Below are 7,313 nucleotides of genomic sequence, written 5' to 3'. Positions count from 1 at the left end.
AATCTCCATAGCCAGAATAGAAGAGAGAGCTGCTATTATAGCTGAGGAAACCTAGACAGAAAAGGTTAACTTACTTGCTTGGTTCACTAATTACACACTTAAGACTAGAATAAATGCGTTCCTAGCCTGTAGATGTATTCAAAGATCACACAGATTTTGTCCTTGAAGACTTTTTATAATCATTATTTTTAATTATTAAAGTAACACAATATGGTGTCTCTGTGCTTGTGCTGCTGGGGCCAGCAGGTATAGCCAGGACATATAGAAGGACACCAGTAAGTTCATGTTATGTACCAACATCCATCTAGGTGAGTGTTGCCAAAGTTAATTAGGTCACAGGCAGTTTCAACAGCCATTTGCAGGATGGGTAAATTAGATGGTCTGTTCTCCAACTAGCTAATTGATTATAGGGTTTAAAAGAACTTCTGATCAGAGGAAATTGTGTATGTGGAATATTTATCACAAATATGTGAGAAATCAAAAATCAAAAAAAATAACCAGTGTTGTCTTCCCCAGATACCTGGCATCTGTGGGAAATTATTTCCTAAGAGCCTCTGCAGATACCACAATGTGCAGTTGCTCAATGTAATTTGTTTGCTTGCTTGTTCTAGCAGTGCTGGGGATGGGACCTGGGCCTGAGGCTTGCTACCACTGACTTATACGCCTGTGTACTTTACATCATCTGTGGGTGACGTCAGCTCCCAAACACAAGGTAAATATGTATATAGCTATAATGCACAGCATTGTTTAAGAGACAGTGGCAAGAAGGGGAACTACAGTTCATTGAAAACACAATATAGTAACCAACTCAAGGATATGTGGTTAAAAATGATTTGATGAATTTTCCCCTTTCCTCCAGCCTTCACCTAGACCTCCTCTACCGCCTCTCACAGCCTGAAGCACTAATGACCTTACTAAGCATTTAGGATCTAGTGTGACCTGTGCTCAACACCCTAACCTAAATTTTATACTTTAAGTTTTGGGTGCCAGCTTGAACTCAGGGCCTAACTGCTGTCTCTTAGCTTTGTTGCCCAAGGCCTACCATTTAAGCTACAGCTCCACTTTTGGCTTTTTGGTGGTTAATCAGATGTAAGAGTCTCATAGACTTTCTTGCCCCAGCTGGTTTCTAAATGCAATCTAAGCCAGATTTTAGCCTTCTGAGTAGCTAGGATTATATGTGTGAGCTACCAGTGCCCAGCTTGTTATGCTCAATTTTTATTTTTTGTGCTGGCCCTGGGGCTTGAACTCAGGACCTGGGCACTGTTCCTGCACTTATTTGGTCAAGATTAGTGCTCAACCATTTGAGCCACAGCTCTTCTTTTAGCATTTTTTGGTGCTTAACTGGAGATAAGGGTGTCACAGACTTTCCTGCCTAGGTGGCTTTGAGCCTTGATCCTCAATCTCAATCTCCTGACTAGCTAGGATTATAAGCATGAGCCTTTGGCATTCTAGGTGTGCCCTTCTTTTTAAATTAACAAAGATGGAGGTAGTTTTCCAGTAGTGTGTGTGTGTGTGTGTGTGTGTGTGTGTGTGTGCACGCACACATGCGCCAGACCTGGGACTTGAACTGAGGGTCTGGGCACTGTTCCTAATCATGCAGTTCAGTTGATTCAAGACTGACAATTTGTCTTAGAACAAGGGAAGCTGAAGCAGGAGGATGGTGAATTTGAGGCCAACCTTAAATTCTTGAGACTCTGCCTCAGAAAATGACAAAAATAGCCGGGTGCCTACTCAGGAGGCTGAGATCTGAAGATCGTGGTTCAAAGCTAGCCTGGGCAGGAAAAACCGTGAAACTCTTATCTCCAGTAAACTACCAGAAAAACCAGAAGTGGCACTGTGGCTCAAGTGGTAGAGCGCTAGCCTTGAGCTGAAGAGCGAAGGGACAGCGCTCAGGCCCAGAGTTCAAGCCTCCTGACTGACCTACCCCAACAAGTCACCCAAATGATTAAAATAATAAAACTGTAGGTAATTTTCTAACTTTTTACAAAATGTGGTGCCTAGCACAGCGTCCTTTTCCCTGAAGATACATAATGGTGTGGAAGAAAAAACGACAGTTATGGCGTAGTGCATGTCCTGATCTGCTGGGCTTTGGGAAACTTCTCTATAGCTAGTTCTGCCAGTACTAGGATTTGAACTCAGAGGTTCTCACATTATCACTTGGCTCTTCTGTGAAAGGCTGGCTCTCTATCACTTGAGCAACAGCTTCATTTCCTTTGCTACTAGTTGTAATTTTATTCTTAAATACTTGTGTTGAGCTAGGTGCCAGTGGCTCATGCTTGTAATACTACCTAGTCAGTGTAAAGTCCATCCTGGGGTGCAGACTCCTCCTCCTCTTGGTTAAGTCTCCACTCAGTACCTCTGTCACCCAGGTAACTGGCACACTGTAGGCAGTCACCTCCTCCCCCCTGAGGTCACATCCACATCTGGTGTGGCCACACCTTCTCCAGTCCCTGGCCTTGGTAAGTCATGGCCTGGCTGTGGTTTGACCTTTTTGATCCCTGCTGAGTGGGCTTTCAATCTTTCCTTTGTCTGAATACCACATGCTGCTCTCTCTTTCCTCGGCTGCCAATTTAATTTACCTAACAGTCAGGAGGCTGAGATCTGAGAACATGTAGGTAGTTCAAAGCTAGCCCAGGCAGAAAAGTCATGAGACTCTTGTATCCAATTAATCACCAAAAAACTGGAAATAGATCTGTGGCTAAAGTGGCAGAGTGCAAAAAAACTCAGGGTCCTGAAGGGATACAGCCCAGGCCCTGAGTTCAAGCCCCAGGAGGGGGAGAGCACGCTTGTGTCTAATCTCTAACTTATCCACCAAGCTTGAAAGAATTTGTTTTGGATGCGGTTTAATGCTCTTACCAACCCCCGACAGTGTGAATGACCAGCTACAGGTATGTCTGTCTGATAGAGAAAACATCGCTTCTACTCTACTTTAAGCAAATCTGCTTTAGACACCCTCTGGAGTTGCTTTCCTTCACAAAGTTGATAGGAATCTGGGAGGGAGGAGCACTTCTCAGTTTCAGGCCTAGAAAGGCTCAGTATCTGGCTAGTAACCTTGCTAAATTCTGAAGGGTATCTAGAGCTGTCCATCTAAAATGAAGGATAAATGGGTATTCACAATTTCACATAAAAGGAGACAAACATCTATGATTGCTTGGAGAGAAGAATGACCTTCTGATATCCCAACAGATGGATTTGATCTTGAGAACTGGTCTGTTGTAAAGAGTGGTATGACATGAAGATAATTGGGAGATATTTCATAAAGTCTTGATTGGGTTGGCCAACTTGACAGAATGGATTACTCTATTTATTTATATGACATATAGGCATATATTATTTTTTGGCAGTACTGGAGCTTGAACTCAGAGCCTGGGCACTGTCCCTTAGTTTTTTCTCAAGGCTGGCACACTACCTCCTGAGCCACAGCTCAGTTAAAGAGTCTCGAGCTGGGAATGTGGCTTAGTGATACAGTGCTTACCTAGCATGCATGCATGCATAAAGTGTTCAATTTCTCAGTACCACATAAACAGAAAAGGCTGGAAGTAGTGCTATGGCTCAAGTGGTAGCATGCTAGTCTTGAGCAAAAGCAGCTCAGGGACAGTGCCCAGGCCTAGAGTTCAAGCCCTGGAACTGGCAAAAGAGAAAAAGAAAAAGATAAAGGGCTCATGGACTATCCTGCTTGGACTGGCTTCAAACTTTGATCCTCAGATCTGTGCCTCCTGAGTAGCTAAGATTACAGTCCTGAACCACGGACATAGGGACAGTCAGCCTGTGTGTCTTGGACATCTGGAATGCATTCATTATTCATGAAGTAAGACAGTGAATCAATAGGGGCTTGATAGAGACATTTTAGAAATGAGCTTTCCAAACTTTTAGGACTTGAAGAGTCCCACACAGAAAGCTGCTAATTAGAGGAACAGCAAGACTGGGGTGGCAGGGTTTGTGCTTTGGGAAAGGGGCACTGATAACTGCCTGGAGGGACAGGCGGACCCACGCTGAGTGAGGTTAGGTTCCCTCCTTCAACTTAGACCTCAACTTCTGGGAAATAATTGGAAAGTTACTGTAGCATTCATTGTATTGTGTTGGAGGAATGATATGAGGCTTAGAATTTTGTGTATTTATGTAATTTGAATTTATGTTTCTTTTTGTAAAGGAGTTGAACTCAGTGCCTGGAGCTCACTCAGCTTGATTGATCTGCTTGTGTTCAACTTGTGTTTTTTTGGTGACATTACTGAGACTTGAACTCAGGGCCTGTTACTCTCACTTAGCTTTTTTTTTTTTTTCCTTCTTCTTCTTCTTCATTGGGCTTGAACTCTGGGCCTGGGAGCTGTCCCTCAGCTCTTCAGCTCTAGGCAAGGGCTCTACCACTTGAGCCACAGTGCCACTTTTGGTTTTCTGGTGGTTAATTAGAGAGAAGAGTCTCACAGACTTTCCTGCCCAGGCTGGCTTTGAACTGTGATCCTCAGATTTTAGCCTCCTGAGTAGCTAGGATTACAGGCATGAGCCACCAGTTCTGGAAAAGTTGGCTTTTTTTGGCTAAAGGCTGGTGTCCTACAACTTGAGTCTTACCTCCACTTCCAGCTTTTTTGCTGGCTAATTGGAGCTAAGAGTATCCCAGATTTGTTTTCCCTGTCTGGCTTTGAACTTTGATCCTCAGATCTTAGCCTCCAGAGCAGCTAGGATTACAAGTATGAGCCACTAGTACCTAGCAGCATTCTTCTCAGACTGGAGCCTTACATTTTGCTGGTTATTTTGAAGACAGAATTTCTTAGATTTTTCTGCCCCCAGAGGGCTCTGAGCCTTGATCCTTTAGATTTCAATCTCTTTAGTAGCTAGGATTACTGGCATGAACCACCAGCACAGGATTGATTTTTTTTTTTTTGTCGGTTGTGGGGCTTGAACTCTGGGCCTGGGGGCTATCCCTCAGCTCTTCAGCTCAAGGCAAGCACTCTACCACTTGAGCCACAGCACCACTTCTGGTTTTCTGAGTGGTTTATTGGAGATAAGAGTCTCATGGACTTTCCTGCCCAGGTTGGCTTTGAATCTCGATCCTCAGATCTCAGCCTCCTGAGTAACTAGGATTACAGGCATGAGCCATGGACCTCTGCTTGAATATTTTTTCTGTTAGCTTACTTTAGTTTATAGAGGGTAGGGTGGAATATTTCATTGTTACATTTCCACATGTTTAAGTATATTCTGATAAGTCTCACCTCCTCTATTACTTCCCCAAATTAATACTTTTCTTTTCTTTTTGTTTTTGCTGGTTCTGGGGCTTGAACTCAGGGCCTGAGTGTTGTCCCTGATCCCGTTTTGCTCAAGACTAACATTCTACCACTTGAGTCATAGCACCACTTCTGGCTTTTTTTTGAGTAGTTTGTAGACATGAGTCTCATGGGTTTTTTATGCCCACGCTGGCTTTGAACCAAGATCCTCCGATCTCAGCCCTCTGAGTAGCTAGGATTACAAGCATAAGCCACCAGCACCTGGCCTTAATATTTCTTAAAGTCTTTCTGGGTGTAGTGGTACACACCCATATTATCAGCACTGGGGAGGCTGAGATAGGAGGATGGGAAGTTCAAGGCCAGCTATAGAGCTGGGCTACTGAGATTCTATCTCAAAAAACAAAAACAAACAAGCATTTTGGTGTGTCCCCCAGACAGGCTAGATAAATGTGTCCAGCACTCTTAATTTATGGAGTGGTATAAACATCTGAGAATGTGGGTGAAGGATGAAGGGAGGCTATGTGCCTAGCAGTTTTTCTAGGGAATACATGGTGTTATTTTAATGTTGGAAACATTGTTAAAAGTCATGGGCCAATACAAAGCACTTTATTTATTCCACTTGCTCCTACCACAGAAGAAAGTGCTGTTTTTGAGATGACTGTGAGTTGTTGTCTGAGCTTGAGCTGTCTCAAATATCAAGTTAATATGAATCCCATACAAAACCTCCAACTAAAGATCTGACCATTGGACTTATTTCACTCCTAAAAGGAAAGGAAAGTCATTGCTGCTCCAGGGGCCATTACTTCTGTCAGACCAGCATTTTATGTCACATTAGAGGTGAACTGCCTTTTGATTAGTTCTGGGAGGAAGACTTCCCTACCCCATGTGCTTCAAAGTATTAATCATTCATCCCTAAATTCCATCTATTTAGAGCATTATTTTACCAGTTACAAAATGCTTTTCTGGCTGACCATGTAGCTCAACTCAGTGTTTATCTAGCACTCATCCCTACCACTACTACTAAATAATAATAGTAATACTACTATTACTACTACTATTAATAACAACAACAACAACAAAAAGCCGGGCACCAGTGGCTCACACCTGTAATCCTAGCTACTCAGGAGGCTGAGATCTGAGGATTGCAGTTCAAAGCCAGCCTGGGCAGGAAAGTCTGTGAGACTCTTATCTCCAATAAACCACCGGAAAACCTGAAGTGGTGCTATGGCTCAAGTGGTAGAGTGCTTGCCTTGAGCTGAGGAGCTGAGGGACAGCGACCAAGCCAAGAGTTCAAGCCTTACAACCAATACTAATACGAATAACAATAACAACAACAACAAATACTAGGCACTGATGGTGCGCACCTATGATTGCAGCTACTCAAGAGGCTGAAATTTGAAGCCAGACTGGAAACAAAATTCCACAATATTCCATCTTCAAATTAACCAGTAAAAAGATTGGCTTCAGGTGTGGCTCAAGTGGTAGAACAAGCAAGCAGAGTAGTACAAGGCCCTGAGGTCAAGTCCCAGTAAATACTGTTCTGTAGATTAGCTGTCAGATAACCACTGCTGCCTTTCTAACATCTCTCCCAAATTGGCTGTTTTCCTTCACATGGAAGGTACATTGTTACAGTGACTGTCATCTTTTGCATATGTTTTTCATTCAGGATCAGCCAGATGAGATTAAACCCCTTCTAAATTTCACTGAAAATGGTTGAGATGAGGACAATCAGATGAAATTAGCTTTGTATAAAAAGGAGTGGGAAGAGGACAGAGAAATAGTTCACTTCTCTTGAGGAGAGCAGGCATAGACCCAGCCAAGTTGAAGATTCCAGAACAGAAACTGTTCCAAGGTGACTGACATAGTGGATCCATCTATTGTGGCCACCCCTATGGATTCAGAGAATCCATTAGTTTACCAGGTAACCTCCCAGCTGTTAGCAGAGGGCAGAGAGATCTACTTTTCTTTTTTTTAAAAAATAATTTTTTTGTGAAAATACTGTACATAGGGGTTACAATTACATGAGCAAGGTAATGAGTACATTTCTTATCAAGCATTGTTGCCTCCTCCTTTGTTTTTCCCCTACCATCCCTT

This window comes from Dipodomys ordii, unplaced genomic scaffold (genome assembly GCF_000151885.1).
Source record: "Dipodomys ordii isolate 6190 unplaced genomic scaffold, Dord_2.0 Scaffold106, whole genome shotgun sequence".
Classification (NCBI taxonomy): Eukaryota; Metazoa; Chordata; class Mammalia; order Rodentia; family Heteromyidae; genus Dipodomys; species Dipodomys ordii.
The sequence above is the reverse complement of the archived record's forward strand: the minus strand, read 5'-3'. Positions refer to the sequence as shown.